The sequence below is a fragment of the Diceros bicornis genome, chromosome 6 (assembly GCF_020826845.1).
Source record: "Diceros bicornis minor isolate mBicDic1 chromosome 6, mDicBic1.mat.cur, whole genome shotgun sequence".
Taxonomy (NCBI): Eukaryota; Metazoa; Chordata; class Mammalia; order Perissodactyla; family Rhinocerotidae; genus Diceros; species Diceros bicornis.
Genome location: NC_080745.1, coordinates 8,227,965 through 8,251,823, shown reverse-complemented (window position 1 = coordinate 8,251,823; position 23,859 = coordinate 8,227,965).

Sequence of the window (23,859 nt, the reverse complement as noted above, 5' to 3'; positions counted from 1 at the left end):
TTGGCCACTCCACCTAGTTTCTTCTGCAAGCTCATCTGCCTCTGTCCTGCCACTAAATGATAAATTTCTACAAGTCACAAGATCTGATGCTTCCTTCAATCCTACTCTGTCCTTCTATCCTTTCTTCCTAGGAAATTTTATCTTTGTCCATGGCTTCAGTTACCATCTTTAAATATGTGTCATCCAAACTTATATGTTCAGTATGAGCCTTTCTTCTTAGCTCCAGGCTTGTATATCCAACTTTACTTTTTAAATAACTTTTTCTTTCTGGAAAATTTTAGACATGCATCAAACTAAAGAGAATAATTTAATGAACCACCAATACTTACTATCCAGTTTCAACAACCAACTTTCTGCCATTTTGTTTCATCTGTTCCCCTGCTTTCTCCTCCCCCACCTTCTAGCTGGTGCATTTTAAAGCAAATCCAAGACATCATATCATTTTATCTGTAAATATGTCAGAATCCTACAGTCTTCTAAATACTCTCATTTGGCTTTCTCAAAAGTATCTCAAGCTCAGTTCTTTCAAAATCAAATGCAAGATCTTCTTCCTTAGAATTGGTGCCCTTCCAATAATCTCCACTTCAATCCATCCTAAGAGTTATCCTTGATAAAACTCTTTCCTTCTCTCTCCCTGTATATCACCATGTTCCCTTATCTCATTTATATCTTGAATTCTCCTTCTCTATCATCACCCTATTCTAAGCCATTGTTTCTCACCTGGACTGTTTATAATAGTCTTCTAACTACATCTCCCTTCCTCTTTTCGGGTCCTACTCCATTTTTTTCCTCCGTATTACAGCCAAACAATGTTTTCTTTGTTCATTCGACAAATATTTACTGAGTATTTACTATGTCCTAGGTATTATAAACTAGATACTGGACACATATTGGTGAATGGGACGGGTAAATTTTCCTGATCATGAAACATACATTGGAGATAAGAATATAAATGCTGTGAAGAATTATGTATTAGTGGAGACAATAATATAATTTGAAATGGTATAAGAAAATAAAGGTAAGGCTAGACAATGACAGAGGTGCTCTATTATATAGAGTGGTCAAGAAAGGTCTCTTTCATGGACTAATATTTGAGCAAAAACGGAATAATATGAAGGCATGAATCATACACAAGTCTCGGGATAGAACATTCCAGCCAGAGCAAACAGTAAGTGTAAAGGCCTTGAGAAATCTCATGTATCAACTTAGTTTTTACATTTTAAAGTATTTTTATCTTTTGAAAACCAATGCATGCATAAAGTATACAATGACAGTATGATATCTTCCTCTCAATTACCAGTTTCTTGTATGTCCTTCCAAAGATGCTCCAGCATCATCAAGCACATATATATATATATATGACTATTTTTTAGAAGTATGAATGCACCCCCTTCTACAAGCACTTCTTCTAAAACACCCCTTCCAAATTCACTTCCTGTCGGATCATGCCTGCATTCCTGACAGGGGTATGAGGTCCTTCATCCTCTGGATTCAACTCATGTCTTTGGCTCGTTCCACAGTCCCCCTTGCTCGCTGTGTGTTGGGCACACCGGCCTTCTTTCAGTTCTTTGGACATTCTCCCTGCTGCCACGGAGACTTTGCACGCACTCTTCGCTCTGTTTGGCATGTTCCTTCTCTTGCCCCCGCTTCACCTTAACCTAGTTCAGATGTGAAGTCCTTGATGTGTCCTTAATATGTACTTTCTTACTAAAGCCTCAGCCTCCCTCTCCTCTCCCATCCAGCCCCATCCTGGTTAAATTTGCCCTGCTTCAGTCACTACGGCCTTCTTTTGGTTCTTCAAATGCACCAACCACCTTGTGTTGGCTGTCTCCTCTGCCTGGGATGCTCTTCCTTCTGATCCTCTCATTGCTGTGATCACTTAGACCTCAGCTGAATTGTCATAGAGAGCCTTCCATGGCCACCCATATGTCTTTCTCATATCACTCTATTTTAGTTCTCTGCTGGTATCTCTCTGACCGATTTGATTGATCTCTCCCACTCCACCCCAAATATAAGCTTCAAGAGAGAAGAAAATCATCTGTCTCCTTCATCCAGTATTCATAGTGCCTGGAGCACAAGGTAGGTGCCTAATGTCTGTTAAGTGAAAAAAGGCGTTCTATATTGGCGAGCAGGGAGGTGCAGGATGAAAGTGGTGCTTAGGAGGACTGCAGATCAATAAAATCCAGGGAATCAAGGACAGCTTAGATGTGGACATGACAGAGAGAGGAAACTGAAGGAGAGCACACTCATGCTGTTTCTGCCCGTTACATCCCCTCTGCCAGTTGAATCAGAATCGGTGAGGGTGGGGCACCCGCATCTGTGTTTTGTAAGCTCCCCGGGACTTCTGATACTCAGCAGGGCTCAGAATGACTGCGTAGGTGACATTTAACTGTGCTGCCCACTGAAATAGAATGCCAGCCACATGTGTAATTTTAAATTTTGTGGTAGTTATAATAAAAAAGTAAAAAGAAACACATGAAATTAATTTTTCTATTTTATTGAACCCGATATACCAAAAATATGATTATTTCAATTGTCATAAATCTAAAAATTACCAGTGAGGTATTTTACACTCTTCATCAATAAGTCTGCAAAATCTGTGAGTAGCTTACACTTACAGCGCGTTGCAATTCAGGCTAGCCACATTTTCAGAGCTCAGTAGCCACAGAGGGCTGGGGATCCTGTCCTAGACGGACAGAACCACAGGTCCCTTCTGGTTCTGGCATCTGACAGCTGATTGTGAGCACAGCCAGGAAGCTTCTGTAATTCTGAAACACAAAGCAGCCCAGCAGGTACTGGGAATCGTGTTTCTTTCTTGTTCTTATTACCATACACTTTCTCCCAAGATCTGCTTTCTCTTGGCTCTGGATTCATCCTATTAGCTCTCTGTTGGTGGCTGAGGAGCCCCAGCCTGGATCAAAGCTATCTTGCTAACCTGTGGGGAGGTTTCTTTTCTTCAGTGGATATAACACAGGATCTAATTTTTAGCCAGTGGATGTCACTGTTTACTCAAGCAGGGTCCTTGGAGGAGACAATCGAATCCAGGGACAAATGCAAAAACTGCAGTCAGCGTCCCCTCTTCCCTTCTCATTTGGAGGAGTGACAGATTGGTGGGACGGGAACTGCAGGTGGTTAGTGCTGGTTCACCAGTGTCGTCCAGAGGTGTTCACCGGGCTCAGAGATTCGAAGGCCCGTTTCATAAAAGGCATTGTCCAAAATGACAAGGCAATCAGCAACCAAGTTAATTGCAGTCCCTGAATCTCCCTTTAAAAAAGAGGAGATCTGTATTTCTGTAAAGTAGAGGTCACAAACAGCCTGTAGCCATGTCTAGCCCAAAGCTGTGTGACCCACACAGTGTAGGGAAAACAATTGGGCTAACATTTACATTGGAGGGCATTTCACACAGATATTTGGATTTCTGGCTCTGCCTGAAATATTAGAAGATCTAGCCACGTTAGGTTCACACCCTGCAAGGCCACAGCTGGGATGACAATCAGTTGCTTTTTTAAATTGTCACATCCTCTTCTTTTTCCACAGGCCTCACCATTTCTGACTACTCCCCAACCCACGTCACTTCACTAATTCAAGTCAGCAGCCTAACCCCTGTTGGCATTTGTATTTCTTGGAGTAAAAACACCTACATAAGTATTAACCACTTTTGCAGGCATCTGAAGGATGGAATGGTTTGGAAACAAAGGTGGTATGACATTTGTTTTGTAAGATCTTTTTCCAGCATTAGATTTAAGGCTGGAGAATTCTTGGGTCAGGGTGGAACTAGGTGGCCTGTGGCTTGGACCTGCCTCTTCAAGATTACAGATGTCCCAGGTGCTCAAGAGCTGTCCACCATAGCCCAGGGCATGGGAGTGGAAGGATTAGGAAGGTAGGACCTTTGATGCTGCTAGTGGAGGAGATGGAGATTGACCCCACGGGCCTCTCCTGGCCTTCACTCCAGTGAATGGCCCCTCTTTCACCTTGATCTAAGGCAACGGGTCTCAACTTGAGTGAGCATCAGAATCACCTGGAGGGCTTGTTAATCACAAGCTGGGCCCAACTCCCAGAACTTCTGACTTGATAGGTCTAGGGAAAGGCTGAGAATTCACATTCCTAACAAACTCACAGATGATGCTGATGCCGCTGAACCTGCGACCGCACTTCGAGAACACTGGTGTAAGTTTTCAAGGCCAAGTGAGAGTGTTTCGAAGGCAAAAGAGATATGTGTATGTGTGAAATGATGTATTGGAAACAGGCTCTTGATTTCCTTTCCAGAATATGTGATGATCCAAGAGACAGTACATTACCAAAGGCAGAGGAGAATGAACTCATGCCCAAGCAACACTGCAGAGAAGGTTCTGGCTTTTTCCTTATCAGTGTGTTAGATACACTTCTCAAGAATAAAGACAGAATACCATGGGTGGCCTCTAACTCTGTGGCTGATTACCTGACAGAGGATGAAATGACCTTTTTCTTAAAAGAAAAACAAGACAGCAACTGCAGGCCCGCCCTCTGCTGGCTCTGACAGCACTGTGCAGAGGCAGGAGGGGGCTTCGGAGCAACGTGAGTGGACACGGACTGAGTGCTCACTGTGTGCTAGGTGCCATGTAAAAGGCTTACCTGTAATATATCATTTAATTCTCAGACCCTTCCAGGAGGTATGTATTATGTATGTTTGCATTTTATAGTTGAGGGAACTGCCTCAGAATTGTTAAGTAACTTCCCTAAAGCCACACAGCTAGTGAGCGACGGCCAAGATTTGAACCAGGCTCATCCAACTCCACAGCTGGAGCTCTGAACCACTGTGAGGTAAACCAGAATGGGGTTTGAAGTGTAGGAACACCACTTAGAAGCTACGGGAAAGGATAACACATTTTGTTCCTTTGTGTCTTTAGCTTTTTCTGCTGCAAAATGGAAATCATAATACCACTTCCTAGACTGTTGTAAGAATCAAATTAGGTAAAGTCTGTAGATCATTTGCTACATCCTTTTCTCCATAAGTGTTAATAGGCTCCCCCTTCCATCCCTGTGTCTCGTGGATTCCCCAGCAATTTGCCCTATCCCTCAAAGCATTCATTCATTCAGTGTTTATTGTACACCTATTGTATACAATGTAAACAATCAGACGTAGTCCCCGCAGTGTGGAGCTGCAGGTTGATAATCTAGTTGCCAGCTCTACATCTCCAAATGCAAGTCTCCCAGGCCCCTCAAATTCAACATGTCCCCCAACCATGGCTCTCCTCAGAGAGAAGAGCCTTGTTTTGGTCGACCAAGCCATCCACCATCGTTATGTTCTTTTGAGCCAGTAGCCTGCCTGTCCCCCTACATCCATCTCTTTCAGACCTCAAACTCCTTATTTCAGCAGACTCCGGGTCCTAGGGGACCTGGGGAGTCGCTTGAATCCTCATGACTCTTGTCTAATCCCTTCACTTCTCACCTCGACCTTCTCTGCCTATCTTGATCCTTCCGATAGTTTCCATGTGGCTGCCGGCATGAGTGTTCTATATGCACCTCTGAGCCCATTGCTGCCTGCTCCAGGTTCTGCGGCATCTCCTCCCTGCCCTCAGGCCCATGCCCAGCCTGTGGGACGCCCAGCCTGCCACCTGCTCTGATCTTTTAGCGTCATCTTCTCCTCATTCTTCAGCAACCTCAATGCCTTGGAAGCTGTTTTCTCACTCTACTGGCTTCTGCCTCCATGGATTTGCTCAGGATGCTTTCTTTGCTGAGAATACCCCACCCACCGCTTCACTTGGCTCATTCTTACTTATCCTTTCTAACAGAGCTCAGGAACTGCTTTCTCAGAAGGCCTTTCCTGCTGCCCAATTTCGGGCAAGTTTCTCTTCTGTGCTCGCATAGTCCTTGCTCAGCATCATTTGCATACCACAAGGCACTTATCTACAGCTGTCTCTTCCACTGGATTGGAAGCTCCAGACTGTCTTTATTCTGCATCAAGTTGAGAGTAACCAGCCATGGCCTGGGTCCCTAGGAGCTAGAAGCATGGAAGTGGGCCAGGGACCGGTGGGGCTGGGTGGAGTCCTCCTGGAGTGTGGGGAAGACAACATCCAGAGCGTTCACGTTGGCAGCATCAAGCACCTGTGTACACGGTGGCTCCTCATGAAGGGCCCCTAGGCTGGTGGTTGGAGCCGCAGGGCTTGGAGGCTTAAATAGCTACAGAGGAAGTCAGAATCTTGATTTCAAGACCTTTCTCTCTGACAGTTCTCCCCTCGAATTCCACTTCTACTGAGCCACGTGGAGACACATGTCCAGGAGGGCTTGACCTATTCAGAGGCCTGGTTATCAATCACAGGGAGGCTAAGTTGATCCTGATTCCCAGGTAGGGGCCTTTGGACAGCAATAAACATCCCTGCGTTGCCCTGCCTGCTTGCTGGAGTTTCCCTTCTTCCTGCTCTCTCTGCACAGAGACAAGCCGTTAATTAAGCCAGGAGCTTTGTTTCCTAAGCTCCTGCCCCTGGCTCCTTCTCCCCACCAGGTGTCTGAACTCCCTTTGCGGCTCAGTCAGGACACTTGTGACAGCACCATGAAGGGTCAGGGTCAGAGGCAGGCTGGGATGGGGTATGATGCAGTCCCTGGCAGGGGGTCCTCATTCCTCATCTCTGTCGTGGGCTCCAGAGGCTCTGAGGAACAGCCTCATTTTCAGAGACCTGGGCAGTGTTGGTGTAGTTGTCTGACAGGGGTTTCAGTCTCCAGGACAAGGTAAAAATGGCCCCAGGACTCCTTGTGGGGAGCCAGGGAGGTCATGGAAATGAGCTCTTTATTTCTTGAAATCGTAATTTCTTTTTCCCTGAAAGCAGCTCCCTGCTGGTTTGTATCCTGTTAACAGGACCAAAGATGACACCTATTATAGAGTGAATCAGCTTCCAAACACAGGTTACCATCCCTCTCTTAATCGGATTCTTTATCAACCTGTGAGATTGGGGTGGGGGTGTGTGGAGGACAGGCAATACACTCTGTCCTTTACAGATTAGGAAAGTGAGGCACAGAGGGGTCAAGTGTCACTAACGAGGTCATCATCTTTTATATTTACCAAGTGCTCTGCAGCTTGCAGAGCATTTGTATGTAAATACTTGCATTTGACTCTTATTGTAAGAGTGCTAGTCTTATCGTAAGAGTGCTAGGTAAATAATGGAAGTGTAAATAATGACATCAACAGCACCTCCTGTTACCTGCTTGTGTATGCTGGACACTTCTCTATGTGATAATCAGATATTGTCCCATTAGACAATAACCTTATGGTGGGTGGTATTGTCCCCCACTTCTCCAGGACTTAACTGAGTCTCAGATAAATGAAATACACTGTGTGACACACGGAGTCAATGGCAGACCAGGACAGAACTCAGGCTGCCAGGTCTTCAGTGTAAAACTCTACTACACATCCAAGGCCATGTGCTGAACCTCCTTCTAGAATCCCCTCTGGTGCTTCCTTAGTCTTTGAACATGAGCAGGGCCTTCAGTTATTTCAGAAGGAGGACCCCTTCCGGCTGGCTGGGGAGGCGGGTGGGTGGTGCCTGAGGCAGGAAGGCTCAGTGTCCACTCCCGCGCAAGAAAGACATCAAACCTGGACAGAACTCCTCCACATAGCGTGTAATGTCTCCAGTGAGCACATCATTTTGCTCTGGGAAATGCTTTAGTTTTCCCCTAGACTTTTTCTGGTTCCCAGATGTGTTTCCTGGGAATTAACACTTTGTTAAGCATCTAAGCCAATTGCAACTTCATTTTTAACTCAAGTTTCAGAATTTCCTGCTGAGATATGTAATATTATCCTAAACTTATAAACGAGGACTTTCGAGATGCATTGAAGTGAAATGATTTGCTTCAGGTCACACAGTATGTTAAGTCTGTAAGTTGTGTAGAAGGGATTTGAATCTCAGCCTAGTTGACCCCAAAGGCCCCCAAATTATCTACTTTAGCATACCATGGAGGAGCTGAAAGGCCTGAAGGCAGATTATGGCTACACTACGTAGCACCTTTGAGCAAATTAGGTAAAAATGCCTCCACTGGGCACACAAAATTAGAAAAAGGAACCAGTTCCAGGTACAGCCGTGGGACATGTTGTTCAGAGAGCCAAGCCTAGTGGCAAGGCAAGGCATCCTTCCTCAGCCCCAGGGCACAAGCTACCCTGAGGGGCAGGCTGGATTTCGGCCCCACTGGCCACCCTGGCAGGTGCATTCGTGCCCTGCACAACTTGTAAATTGGAGAAAACGGTTCCTTCTGGAGCTTCAGCCTGTGGTGGCCAGAGAGGAAAGGGTCTTGCTTGTCTTCACACACAGGTGTCCAGGTGTCCCGGTACTGTAGTGACGAGCACGTGCTCTGCATAAGATGGCCTGGGTTTGAATTCTACCTCTGCTCCTTCCAAGCCCTCAACCAGGAATAAGCCACACAACCCTCCATGCCTCAGTTTCCCTCCAAGGTTTGCTGTAAGGATTAAATAAGTTGTCGCTTGTAATGTGCATGTCAGTGCAGGCCTTACCAGCTCTCAGTGTTTGCTGGGACTACTGGGAGAGTTGCCTGGAGGCTTCTCTCAAGTCAGTCAGTGATGCTTTGTCAATGAGCCTGCCTCCCAGGTGCTCTTCTCTTCAGCTGCTTTGGCATGGTACTCAGTACTCAGAGGCTCACAAGGATTCAATTAGAGACAGATAAACACATCAGGAAAAGAACAAGACACTCATTATTGCCCAGCACACGTGAGGTAAGGTTATCCGGAGCCTCAGTTCCCCTCTGTAGGTACAAAGGACAAGTAGAAGTATCCCAGATATGAGAGTTCTTTTGCCCCTTCCCCACAGAAAGCTCCTATTCATCCTTCCAAACCCCAGCTTAGAACTTTGATCTATGGAGCCTTCCCTGATCCCTTAGATATTTTAAATCCCTGCTTTTGTCACCCAGAGAAGTCTCTGAAAACAATTTCCACGTCTAATGCTTTGTTTTTAAGTTGTGTTTGCTTATAGGAACCGAGGCAGAACATTGCTAGATGGCCAAACAGGAGAACTGGTCCAAACCAGAAAAGGTCCAAGATGGCGATGGGGTGCTGTGTGCAAAAAGGTGCCATGCACAAAAGGAAATGTGTGCAAAAGGTGCCGTGTGCAAGAAGGGAAGACCTGCACATGTCCCAAATGCCCCCACCCAGAGCGATGACGTGGAGATCCCTCCCCCTTCACATCCCATAAGAACCCTGCTCACCTCCCCTTGGGGGAGAAAGTGTTTTAGAGCATGAGCTCTGCCTCCTCCATTCATTGATCAATGAGCTTTCTGCTCTGTTCTGCTGAACTCAGTCTCATTATATTGTCGCTAGTGGCTCTGGGCAAAAGAATCCACCTGAGGTAATATTTCCATTTTAAGGCGTTTTTCATATGCATCTAATACCAACTTATTCATTTGCTAATGAATGCATTCAATTGTTCATGCAAGTAGTACATGAGCACCTACTTTGTACAAGGTATGGTACCAGGTGTAGGGGCTGTTTATAAGTGAGGACTTTGGATTCTCTTCTTCCTTGTCATTTTTGGTTCCTGGCTATCTTGGGCAGAACACCTCATTCTTTTTCTGCACCTAATTCAAACACTGGCTCAGCCTCACCACTACCCTGGACTCCTCCCCTCACTCCTGGAGTAACTTCTACACGTGGCTGAGGATGATCAGAACAGCTGTGCAATGAGAGTGACCACCTTACTGGCCAAGTTCACGTCTGGAAGTGGCAGCAGAGGCCATGAGGTGAAGAAAGAGGGAAGGTGGGCACATGAGCCAGCTAGGCAATGGCAGGGACTCAGACCTGAGGTTCTCTGGACTGGTGGGGTGAGTGGGGAGTGCAGCGGCTTTCAGGGCTGCTTTTGCCACCCCCCTCCCCATATGGTACTGCTTCCCCTGGCTGGGGAGGTTTTAGTGCAGCTGCTCTCACCACTCTGCATGTATGTGCAGTGCAAAGAGGAGGAGAGGGGAAAAACCCCACAAAAACAGAAGCAGCTGGTGAAGTAGGCCAGCTCAGCAATAAAGGCATCACTGAAGCAACCAATAGCCTTGACCTTCAAGGAATGTTAAACCATTTTGACAGAAACCATTTTGTGCTGCAAACTACAGAGAGACAGTGGAGAGAAGGCAGCTCCAGGAGAGGTCTACGGCTAGATGGGTGGAGAATTCCTGCATACCATTGGGATTTTTATTAGGAATTACCTTGTGAGGGAAAGTACCAAGGACAGAGGCAGAAGGAGAAAGGCCATTTGGGAAGGTCCATGAGAGCAGTAGTATGATGTGGCAATAACTAGCCCAGGATGCAATCTCCTTTCATTATGCAGACAAATCTCCATGGAACAGAGCCCCTTGTAGTCCCAGCTTTGCTCTTGTTCACAGTAGAACACACCTGGTTTGAATTCCAGCTCTGCACTTACTAGAGGTGGGATCCTGAGCAAGTTATTTAATATCTCTGGAGCTGCAGTTTCTACATCTGCAAAATGGGGGTCATTTTAGCCGTGGGGGTTTGGAGACAATGTGTAAAATGTCTTGCACGATGCCTGGCAGGGAATAGCCATGACTAAGGAAAATGTAGCTATTATAATTTGGGGGAGACTCTAATGGATGTGGTACTAGTTAATGTAACACTAGCTGCTGGAAAAAAGAAATACCATAGTTTCAGTTGCAAAAAACAATAGAAATCCATTTTTTGCACATGTAACAGTCAAATGCAGGGTTGGAGGCCAGAGGGTGGTTTTCTTCCTTATGTTGAGTCAGGGACCCAGGTTCTTTCCATCTTGTTGCTCTGCCATCCACCAAGACTTCAGAGTCCACAGCCAGTAGAGGAAAAGAGAGTGGAGAAAGTGCCTTCCCTTTCAGAAAGCCCTGACTTGGATGTAATCCATGACATTCCTGCTCACATCACATTGATGAGAACTGGTCATGTGGCCACCCCTGGTGACAAGGAGGGAGCTTCAACAATGATAGACTGGGAGCTCCCTTCCAGGGATAACTGCACACTGTTGAAGGAGGTACACCCATTTGTGGTGGGCAGTTAGCTTTCACTGCTGCAGTGGTATCAGATGAGTGACAGTTTATGAGAAGACAGATGCCTTAGGACAGAGCTAATCCTAGCCAGATCGGTTACTCAGAATGGGTGGGGGCTTGCTAATCAGTTGTGTAGGTCCTCACTGCTCCAAGAGTGCTCTGGGGCCCAACAGCATTGGCATCACTCAGGAACATGCTTGACATGCAAAATCTCAGGCCCCACCCCAGACTTCCGGAGTCAGAATCTGCATTTACAATGATTGGACCTGGGATTCTGCGTTATTTCTAACAACCTCTTAGGTGATGCAGATATTGCTGGTCCATGGACTACACTTTGAGTAGCAAGCATGCAGAGGACACCAGCTTCAGAAGCTCAACTTCTCCTTGAATGAAATGAGAATATTCCGTGGCTGTGTGGAAATGGGGGGCCTCTCACTTTCCCTTCCTTGTGCTGGTGGTCATCTACTCTGCATGCGTAGCGTTTCTGCAAGAGGGTTAAGTAGGATCCCAAGCGCTTGTTTTGTCTGAGAAAGGAAGAAATCCAGAGACCACCCATAGAAGCCTTGCAGCTGTGTGTTTACTGGTACCTGCTGGCTGAGCAGAAAGACGCTCCTTTCGGATGTGTAGTTAGAATCCTTCTCTGGTGGACATGAATCTCTGACCAGCTGGGATTTACTCGCAATTGTCTGCAGCGAGCAGCGTTAGTTAATGAAGCCTCTGCTTGAGTCACACAGGTAATCACCCTCTTCCCTGCTCTCGCCCTCCTTTCCCCCATGACAGTTCATTCCTTTGGAAAAATTCATTAACCTACAGTAACACTTTTCACCCGTGACAACTCTAAGTAAAAGCAGACTGGCGTTTCTTTTCACAGACTATTCTCAGCTTCCTGAGAATCACACACATTTTAGAAGAACAAAAAATAGCCTTGGCTTGGGACTAGTGCTCCTCATGTAAAGCACTGAGCTCTCTGTGGATGCCTCGAAATGATTCTGGCCTGTATTATAAACTGATGGCCAAAACTTCTCAGAGATTGTCCAGTGGAGGGTGGGAAGGGACCTAATGTACATTTATCACCTACTATGTGCCATTGCAAATGTAGCTCCTTGATCTTCTAAACCATCCACAAATAGGGGAAGGGAACTGAACTGATATTTATTAAAACCTGCGAAGTGCTCTGCTTTGTGCTAGGCACAGTCTGTCACATTTGCCATCTAATTTAATCTGTTTGCAACCCTGAAGATTGGATATTATTGTTATCATTTTATAGACGAAGAAGGTGAGGGTTGGGGGAGATTCAGTAAACTGCAGAGCCAGGATTTAAACCCAACTCCTCCCACGCCGAAGCTCACACTCCTCCAACTTCATTACAAGGTCACCGTCAATGAGAGCCAAGCGGTAGACTTTTAGAGGGGTGGATTGCTCTTTAGTAGTTCCCAGATCCATGAGATTGCACAGCTTGGGTGTCAAGGAACAGTTGACTAAGCAGCTAAGTCTGTGAACTTTGAGTCGGATCCACCTGTGTTTATTTTTTTTTTTTGTGAGGAAGATCAGCCCTGAGCTAACATCCATGCTAATTCTCCTCTTTTTGCTGAGGAAGACCAGCTCTGAGCTAACATCTATTGCCAATCCTCCTCCTTTTTCTTTCCCCCCCAAAGCCCCAGTAGATAGTTGTACGTCATAGTTGCACGTCCTTCTAGTTGCCGTATGTGGGACGCGGCCTCAGCATGGCTGGAGAAGCGCTAGTTGCCGTATGTGGGACGCGGCCTCAGCATGGCCAGAGAAGTGGTGCGTCGGTGTGCGCCTGGGAACGAACCTGGGCCGCCAGTAGTGGAGCGTGCGCACTTAACCGCTAAGCTACGGGGCCGGCCCTCCACCTGTGTTTAATTCCTGCCTCAACTGCGAGTTACAGTCAAATTACTTAACCTCTCAAAGCTTCAGTTTTCTCAACTGTAAAATGGGGATAAAAATGGTACTGCCCTCATAGGAATAATGTGAGGAATAACGAGGTAGTAACACAAAAGTTTTAGTGTGATGCCAGATACAAAATAAGTGTTTAGTAAATGCTAATTATCAGTAATAATATTAACATGTATAGAATCAAGGCCCTTTTTGGCTGAAATGGACATCACTTTGCATTCAGACATCAGAACTCAGATCATGCGAATAGGGCGGGATTGTTGCAAAGCTGTGAGAGCAGCCTGACTGGAAGGTCAGACATCTAGGCCTCTTTCTCCATCTCCCCAGGGGCCATATGTCATCCTCACATTGCTTCTCTTGTTGGATCTGGGCCATCTTTCTCTTGACTGGAGTTCTCTGTTTACTTCTCTTGCTCACCTCTCAATAAGGCTGCTGAAGCCCTGAGTCTGCGTACCATTTGATCCTAAGCGCCTGCCATGGATTATTTATAGATTCCCAGGACTTAATTTAAAATTCATGAGCGAGCATCTTGTTAGTTTGAGCCCAGCAAACGGGTGGACCTCTTTAGTCTGGGGTCTGTTTGCTTTGTTGGATGGGGTTTACTCTCTAGGGGCCAGCTCTCTATGAGGCACTATGGGTGAGGCAAGCAGCCTGCCATGTCTAGAACAAGGATTTGGATTCTTGCAATGTTTTGGAATTTCCTATTTTCTCTCTCTCTGTTCTTTAATCCATTCTTCAATTGGGTACAGGTAATTAATTGGCTTATTAAGGGATCAGAATTTGAAAATTAAGAATCTGAGGTGATGAAAACCATTTTCCCAGAAATGGCAAATTAGTAAAAACAGGCAGAGAAAGGTGATATCATGTGTTTGGGCCTGTTACTAGAATGACTGTCCTGTGCTTCAAGTAACCTCTTTGGGACTTTACACTCTGTGCATTGTGTGGGCAGACCTTGGTAGGTGTTTCTCTGTTTCTGTCTGTCTCTTATGCCTTTAGACATAATTGCTGCTATTTTTCATTAAAGAAGAATTTTCTTAGAGAAAATTACTTCCTCAACTCTTTGCCTTTTTCATGACCTGAAAGTCATTGGCAAGTTCTGGAGTCAGGATTTTGTCTTTTTGTTTCAGGACCTAGCTCACTGGAATTATGAGCAAACCAACCCAGCCCATTGAAGAACCTCCCAAATAAATACCAAAACCTCTGGTAGGGTCAGTTCTTCGTCTGTGACCTGGGTATTATGAGCATTGGATGGAAGCTTAAGCAAATGGATGCGGGCTTAGAGGAAGAATCCAGATGAACCCAGAATCTCTCCTTCCACCTAGAGCGAAGTGGGCTAGAAACGGACGAGGACTCATTGTAGAGCTTTTAGAGTTTGTTGTAAACAATCATTTATTCATTTATACATTCAATCAAAAATATTTACTGAACACCTGTGATGTGCTAGTGTACCAGAGAAAGTAATGCTCATGAAATATTATCTACAATATCCTATGTTTCCCAGACTCTTTGCAGTTAGTTGGGGCTGGAAACTCTTCTTGGCCAAGGATCTATGAGTGGACGTGTCACTCTGGAGCCAAAATATTCAATTGCTGGCACAAGACCCTTCTGTACATGAGCAGCCCCAGTGATTGAGACAGCTACATGTTCCAGATCATGTAACAGAATGATGAAGCCTCTGTCTCCCTGGGCCCCTGAGTGACTGTGTGGAGCAGAGCCCCCTATCAACCCATGATGAGCGTGTAGCATAAGTAATAAAGAAATAGACCTTTACTGAGTTACACCACTGAGATTTGAAGTTTGGGGATTTGGTTCTGTGGCCTCACCTGGTCTATCTTGCTTAATTCAGCTAGGCACTGTGTTAGATGATGGGGTTCAACTATGAATAAAACTATTCACAGTTGTTGTGGAGTTGTAGTCTAGTCAAGGAGATAATTATTCAAATCATGCAAGTAAACAAATAATTAAAACTTTGAAATTGCTACAGAAAGTGTCTGGTGTATATAGTGAAATGTTCATAGCTCTTTTTACTGAGCGTGAGCTCAGTCAACCTTGGCATGACCTTGTGTCATCATCATAGAATCTGGAGTGAAGAAGTCCTCTTTTCATTGCTATAAGGAGATACCTGCATAAAGTGAGCTCAATGCTGGTGCTCAGAGGGGGCAGACTCATGAAAGGGCTTCTCTTTTCTGAATTAATAATTGTTGTAATGAGCATGATAATCAGTACTAACTAATATTTCAGCCCAGGCGAACAATCCAGACAAATATCTGTTCTCACTGAACTCACCAACTAGTAGGGAAGTTTTACTCCTGAAGAAACTGTGGCTTGGAGAATTCAAGGAATTGCAATCAGGAGGGGGAAGAGGGAGGCCAAGTGCCAGAAGTACAGTCATGGCTGCTGGGGGCCTGCCCCTGTACCCAGGGACAATCTCCAGGGAAGGGGAAGTTGTTGGTCTGACTGTTTTTCACTCCTTTGTAGAGTATGGCTGTTCGCATTTGCTCAATGATTCTGTATAGCTGCCAAACCCATTACTGATCTGTACATACTTACTTAGTTTATAGAGAAAGGGCCTGGGTGACAAGGTGTACAATCTCCCTGGAGACTAGCAGTGACCACACACGCAGGATGGTAGACATGTAGGCAGCTCCTATGAACTCCTTGAAGAGGGTAACTCCCACTCATCCTCTGCAATGCTTAGCACAGTGCCTAGCACTGTCCAGTAAATGCTTAATGATACTATACAGGACGATTTGCTTATAAAGCATTTTAGGAAAAAGTCAGGTATTGGATTCTTGTTACAATATGCTTCTTTCATTAATCTGATACATCCTATTGATTCCCCTTAATAGGATACTATGATGGTTAATTTCATGTGTCAACTTGGCTGGGCCACAGTGCCCAGATATGTGGTCAAACATCACTTTGAGTGTTTCTTTGAGGGTGTCTTTTGATGAGACTAATATTTAAGTTGGTGAATTTTGAATAAAGTAGATTGCTTTCCATAATGTGGGTGGGTCTCATCCAGTCAGTTTAAGGCCTGAATAGAACAAAAGACTGACCTCCTCTGAGTAAAAGGGAATTCTGCAGCAGATGGCCTTCGTACTTTAATTGCAACATGGACTCTTCCCTGGGTCTCCAGTCTGATGGCCTACCCTGCAGATTTTGAACTTGCCAGCCTCCATAATTGTGTGAGCCAATTCCTTAAAATAAATCTCATTCTATATATGTACACATCCATTGATTCTGTTTCTCTGGAGAATCTTGCCTAATACAGATACTCATTTAACCTCCAAAATCCCCATATTTATTTAACACCTACTATGTGCCAGTTATCATTGGGGAAACAAGGAAGAATAATCCGTATTATCTGCCTTCAACTTCTTTATTAATTCATCATTTATTTTGAAAATATTTATTGACTATCTCCGATGTTGCAGGCACTGTTCTAGGCCCTTGAGATATAGCAGTAACAAAACAGCCCTAAATTCTTGCCCTCATTTGAGCTGATAGTCTAGTGGAGGGATACAGGCAGGAAATAGACAAAGTATACAAGTAATATAAAGAAGTAAAATATATATGGTATATTAGATGGTAGTAGGTAATAAGGGTATATCTGATGTTGGGAGGGTGCTAATTTAAACACGGTCATCTTGGAAAGCCTTTCTGATGAGATGATATTTCAGCAGAGACCCAAAGGATGCATAGAAGTGGACCATGGCCTGTCTGGGAGAAGTGAAGGTAGTGCTGTAGGAGAAGTGCAAGGATCCTTGCTAGGACTCTGCTTGGCCTATTCCAATAAGAGAAGGAAGGCTGGTGTGGTGAAAGTGGAGTGAACCTAGCATGAGAGGAGGTCAGAGAGATTAAGGGTTATGTCGTGTAGAGTCTTATAGGCCATGGTAGGAATTTTGCCGTTTCTTCTGATAGAGATGGGAAGGCATTTGGGGACTTTAAGCAGAGGCATGTTTTAAAGGCTCATTTTGGCTGATGTGGGGAGAATAGAATACGTGGGGCACAGGCAGAAGTGGAATTCTCTTTAGGAGGCTAATGCAGTAACTCAGTGTGAACTGATGTTGGCTTGGACCAAGGTGGTAACAACAGTGTTGGTGAGAAGTGGCTGAGTTGTGAATGTATTTTGAAGGTAGAGCTGATAGGATTTAATGGTGGATTAGATGTGATGTGTGGGAGAGATGGAGTCAAAGATGGGTCCAAGGTTTTGGTTGGACCAAATTCAAATGATGGAATTGTCCTTTACTGAGAGTTATGCAAGAAGATTGAGGTTGGGTAGAGCATCAGAGAACAAACTAAGGGAGGTCAGCTGATATTTCCAAAATTCAGGGGTTCATTCCTTGTTAAGGAACTCCAGTTTTTCTTCTTCAAGGAGACTAGCCGACTATATAGCTAGTCCTGAATCTTAAACCAGGATTTCCTATCTCCTTCCATATCCCCTAGGATATATTAAAATGGCTGCAGCAATTCAGATCTTTAGAATTCTGCTACTATAGGACATTTAATTCTCTCAAGTCTCAGAGATTATGTTTAGTTATGGTTAGAGTCAGCATCATAATTAACTCAAATTAATTAATTTTGAGTTGGACTCTTTGGGATTGTAGTTTTAAAATCCACCAGCTCTGTGACTTTGAGTAAGTTCTCATTTTCCCCCATTTATGACACAAGGATGATAATAGGCCTGTGGTAAGCAATAGTGCCTGCTTAGCTTAGTGACTATGTGTATTAGTGTGCAGACACTTGCCTGGCATGGAGTGAGGTCTCAGCAACCATTGGCTACTATTGAGACTGTTATGAGCATTATTCAGTTCAGCTCTGGGGAGTTGGTATGTTTGTTGAAAAATTGTTTATTATATTAGTCAGTTTCACATCTATGGTTTTGAATAAAAGAGGATGCCCCCCCATCTCCCTGCCACCATAAAAGGCACAATCCTTTTCCCAGCCACTGACATCATTTAGTGCTGTGGTCTCTGAGACACTTCATTCAGACTTAAGGGAAACAGCCTCCCATCTTCCCTTCCTAGTATGTTTGCTCCTGTCTGAAAATAAGAAGTAAGCAGCTTTTTTCCTCCATGTGGCTTTGACTGCCAATTTTAAGCTCAGTCACAGAAACTCTGTTAGTACACATGGTCAATATATTTGCTTGGTCCTTTTTCGTTCGTCTCGGTGTTCTCTGTTTATTTTTCACTAACCTTTATTTAGAAAGGGAATATAACATAAGAATAGCTAACATTTATTGAATGTTTGCTGTGAATCAGCTGCCGGGTTAAGTACATTTCAGGCTTTATCTCATTTAATTATCGCCATAGCACTGTGAGGCCAGTGTTATGATCATTCCTGTTTTGCAAGAACAGAAACTAGAGCTCAGAGAGTTGAAGTATATGGCTGTTCTGGAACTTGGTCACACTTGAAACCTCATGCTTTTAGCTCCTTTCCAAATTCCCTCTTAATAGTATGCATGTCCCTTCTGTAAGCCTTCCCAAACTTTTTGGGAAAAAGTTGGTTTTACCTACTTTTCACCAAAATAACTAAATATCATTGTTTGAATTTGCTGCCCCTTCTAGTCCCTGTCTTTCCGCTTCCTCTTTATCTTCCTTCTCTTACTCTTTGTTCCCCCCTTCTCCTGCTCTCTGTTTCTTGGTGGGAAGTCTGCGATGACACACAGCCGAAGGAGGCAGAGCTCACACTGAAGAGCGTGCACCAATTCTCCCCACTCCTCCCTTCGTAATCGTCATCTGCCATCCTGAGACCAGTTGTCATGGCCTCCAGCCTCCAGCTTCACCACGGAGATGTTCAGCCAGCATGCTCAGAAATGCTTCTGTTGCCCAAAGAAGCGGAAGCAATGGCATCAAGGGAAGGTTGTTAGTGAAAGAGTGAAAAGAGCGTCATTGCACACTTGAAGCTGGAATTATGGTTTTCCAAGTTGTTTGGGGATGAGACTGTCACAAAGGCTTAAGTTTGACCCAACTATTTTCTAGTTGTCTGGCCTCAGGCAAGTTTCTTCATCTGAATGTGGGCACAGCCATGATGCCTGCATGGAAGTGTCGGGAAGTGTCAATGAGATAATTATCTGAAGAGCTTAGAGCAGTGCCTGGTAACTCCACACGTGCTCCTCCCTCCACACCCCTTAAGTGCTTGAGGAGCACTTTCTCCAGGCAGCAAACCCGACTTCTCTTTGTAGTAAGTACTTTGGGGATTAATTCAAAGGTGCTGAGTTCAAGCACGGCACTGTGACTGCCGACTGTATGAACTCGGCCTGTTGTTTCCTCACCTATTCCTTGTCTAGAATAAAATATTGCACACCTTCCTGGGATGAGACATTCTGAGAAAGCCCTATTGACATGCTCAAAATGTAATATTTCTCTTTGGTTTTACAGAGAAAAATACACAAAATATTTTCCTGACCCTCCTTCCATCCCTCACCCTATCTCAGATTCCCACTGTGTGTGTGGGAGGGGGAGCTCCGAGGGGAGGGGGTGTTGGTTATTGCCTATGTGGTAAGGCTCAGGAATATTGGAAAGATCTCTGTTTTTCACATAATTTGGTAATGAAAACAAAACTGAAATATTACTGACATGTTTAAAGTACGTCAAAATGTTTTTCATCAAAATAGTAGCATCAGAGACGTTGCAATAAAGTCAGCATAATAAAATGTTTTATTTCCACTCATCCACCTCATAGGGTTGTTTGAGGGTTTGAGGATAAAACGTAGACAATCTATGGGACAAAGCTTTGTAAACTAAGTTCCTGCTTGAGTGTTAAGTGTTATTGCTGTAAACTGGTGTGCCTTTGCTTGAGCAATATTTCGTTTGAGATCCACTACTGTGCAATATCTTAACCTGTCTAAGTTGGCCAGTAAATGGATTTCGTACAGAAGGGTGGCAGGATATGGAGAAAATTAATAACCAGTGGAATGTGGGGTAAGTCAAGGACAGCTCCTGTGACGCGATCCCTTGGCCAGGTCTCCATGCAGACTTGCAGAGACAAGGGTGGGAAGGGCTCTCAGGGCCGCAGGTGAGACCTGGCAAGCTGGGGGCAGGGCCCTGCGTCCTTGCGCTCTTCTGCTGCTCACAGGAGCACCTCTTGCTTTTTGTGAGAGAATAGGAATGAGTTCTATTAGTTCAGTTACGCGGAAAGAGCTCTCACCCTGCGATCGACCCCCATGCTCTCAGCAGGCAACTAAGATGTTTCAAGCAGATAGGCAGCCAGCCCCTCTTCCTCTATCCGCCTCCGCCTGCCTAGTCAGGAGCCAACAGAGACGTCCTCCCATAAACCATCAGCCTGGCCACACCCCGATGGGGAGAGGCGGGTGTTTTCTATTTTCATTATTTTTTTAGCCACTCACACTGTCATGCTTTGTAAGCACCCTTAGATTTGAGAGAGTAAATCATTAATATCCAATTTGGGAAAGTCAGTCATATGTAACTTCAGCATTGGCAAAGTGAATGGAAAGTGGGAGGCTGTGAGCAGGGTATTAGTTATCCTGTGCTGCAGACGGAGCTCGGGCAGGTGTTTAAGGGTCCCATCCGGCCGGCTGCCATGGCTGTGTTGGCTGTAATCTGGGAGATTCATGTCCACGGGGGCACATCTTCCTGTTCCCTGCCAAGCAGCTTTCTAGCCCCAGCAATATTACTGTGAATTCAGGAAAAAACGAATCTCAATTGGTAATGTTATGTGAGGGGAATAGCGTCTAGAGAGCCATATCCCTTCCCTCAAGGCAGGTTTTGTTAGAATAATCATTCTAGACACTTCAAAAACAAACACTTAGAAAATGAGGCCAAAGTTCACCTGTGAAAATTATAGCAAATGGGTCTGGGTGAGGGTCTCCCCAACTGACACGAGGATTGATAAATATAGCCTTGAACTGAGTATTATAATATATATGAAGTGAGTGTGAAATGATGGGAATTTTAAAAATCGGCCCTAAGATAATTGGTATTCTCTTGGTTCCAATTCCTTTTGGTTCTTTTGACATCTTTTGTCCTCCAATCAGGACCTCATGATTCTCTGTGTCTCCCACCTCCCATTTGGCTCTGGTAGTTTCCAATTTCAATTCAAATGACTGCCGTTGCTGCTAAAGTTGCTTTGTGTGTAGCATTATTTTCATGTTATTTTGCTGAAAGACCTATTCAATAGGGGCAGGGGTAGGCAGGATCACAGAGGGCAAAGACCCTGCTACGCTGCCATGTGAAATCTTGGGCTCAGAAAGTGGGAATCTTGGAGACACCCTGAGGGTTGGTGCTGAGGCTGTGGCTCCATGCTGTCCCCTAGAAGTGCTGGTTCCCAGGCCATGTGGGTTGAGGCTGACCAGCTTCTGTGAAAGAGACAAGATGGCCTTTAGGGCCTAGAGCCTGGGTGGCCAGCTCCCATTTTTATGGGGGTCTGCTCTCTTTTTGCCATTTCTCCTCTGGGACTGCAAAGGCAGACTAATAGTCAGTTAACAGTTGGGCTTCAACCTGGACATGGGTGTGTATAGGGCCACTGCACTGCATCACTCCATGGTGGCCCTGTGTATTTGGAAAACAAAACAAAACAACACTTTGCTGGTAAATAGATGTACACTTCTAGAATGAGGACTGCAGCCTTAAATGAAACAAGAAATGAAACACACATGCGTGCATGCACACACGCATCTTGCTTCTAATTTGCTTCAAGAATGAAATGGTATTTTCTCATTTGATCTGGCATACAGTGTAAAATTTTACATGATCTTGTTTCCTTTCTCTCTACATTTTCTCCTCCATTCCTCCCTTCCCCGTCACAGTTCCTTGAATTTGTTCATAGAGTTTGGGACTTTAGATTGAGATTATTAACCGATTTATTTCTTTGTAATGATAATAGCTACCTATATGACAGACACTGGTCTAAGCATTTTACATTTAATCCTCACAACAAGACTTATTTTTGACATTTATAGCAAGTTTTATAACCACATTAACAATAATTATTTGGACAACATGTTTTGCTAATTTTATTGTCCTTTTGTGCCATGACTTCCTGAGTTCTGATCTTCTGGTTTTGATTCACCTTTTGGTGGTGTGGAGCATGTCCGTTTTCAGGAAGTATGACACGCATGGCGAGTTTCTGTCGTCCTGCTACATGAGCGAGAGCCTGTCAGGATCCGAACTCTGAGGCCACCGTCTTTACTTTCAAACATCATGTAGAATTAATTCATTGTCTTAGGATTTTAGGGAAAACGCCATCATCCAATCTGATTTTTGCTTCATTTTGTAGAGCACTTACAATTTTTTTTCTTTTTGCTTTGACATTAAAAAAGAAAAGAAGCACCAGGATAGTCAAGGTGTGGCCATCACTTTATTATTTTGGCCTTTCACTCGAGGACCTTTTTGATTTTCTGACTCAAGTTGGCACTGAGCAGGCAGATAGTTGGGGTTTTTCCACAAGAACATAAAGATGGGAGAGAAGTAAAGGAGGTGAGGACTCTGCAAGGGAGCAGTTATAATGATGAACTGTGAAATCCAAATTGGACTGAGCAGAAAGTAAAGACAGTGGGGGAGTAATGGATAATGCAGGAATGGGGAGTCAATGCAGCAGAGGTCTTGATGAGGATAAATAATTGTTTCAGCGGGGGTGCTGAAGTAAACCAACTGGAAGAGACGAAGGACTTATGAGAGTGGAATACCCAAAACTGAGATTCTGTGGTGGTTCTGTTTCATTTAGGTAATGCCTTTGGGATTGGTGAGGGGACTGGGATGGAGTGGGGGATGGTCTGGAGGTCAAGTAGCTGATCAGCTAGGCCGGTTTGGGGGTTACCCAAATAGATGTTGGATTTGCCAAGAGGATGCCAGAGGTGGAGAGATAGACTGTGATTCTAGAAGTCTAGAGTGAGTGCAGAGTATGACTTGGAGGCCAGTAGATTATAAGCCTGTGGGGGGTAGATGGCTGCGGGGCACAGCCTCTAAGCAGGGTGGAGGAGGAACTATTTGGAAGCACTGTGGGGGGCTGGCGCAAGAAGGACTCCTCCCACCTCACGGGGAGAGGTGAATTGAAAACGCAACAGCAGCAGTGTGGTAAGGCTTCAGGGGAGGCAGTGGCCTCAGTGGATAGCCAGGTTAAAGAAGAAGAAGGAGTCTGGGGAGGAATGGGGGAGTTTTCTGGTCACAGGCCATATATTCCAGATAGTATAGTTCAAAGATAGGGTGGGTCAGGGTGGAGAATGCCCAAATGAATATGAGGGTGATGAACTGTTTGGTGCTGGATAACCAATAAGGTGAGATTTTGTATAGTCACTCAGGTAAGTAGGTGAAAAGAGGAGGCAGGGCTGGGTTCATGGGCAAGTCACACAGGAGCCCATGCTTAGAAGGGCTCCTTGCTTGGTTTAATGCTCTGCTGTTGCTATATTAAACTTTTTAATAATTTTTGAACAAGGAGCCATGTGTTTTCATTTCAATCTGGGTCTCACAAATTACGTAGTTGTTCCTGAGACAGGGTTAATGTGTGACCGTCTCTTGGAGGGCAGTGTAGTCCCCATACTGCATTTGGTGTTGTGGGAGTGCTGGGCTGACTGCCCAGGCTTTACCAGATCTTTCTTCCCTCCCAGTGGTGCTGGTATGTGTGTCAATCTACTGTCCCAAAGCCCAGCCTCAATTCCTCCCCACAGATCTCCCAGTTGGCATATTTGAGGAGTTCTGCTTGGGTCTCTTATTCTAACTGTGGGTAGTTTGTGGGAAGGAATAGGCCACATCAACCGTTCTTCAAACTAGACCATTCTATAGAATGTCTTATAGAAGTTCCTAGGAGTTTCTAACATGAGAATGTTCCTATTTCTCTGTTTCCACCACTGATAACAAGTTTTCTTCTAATTTTATGGACTTTGGTCATTTAATGAGAACTAGGGAGAAACAAGAAAGAAGAAATATAGTTACATGTGTTCAAATTGCCATCATAAGAGAAGACTTTACTTTCTCTTTCTTAATA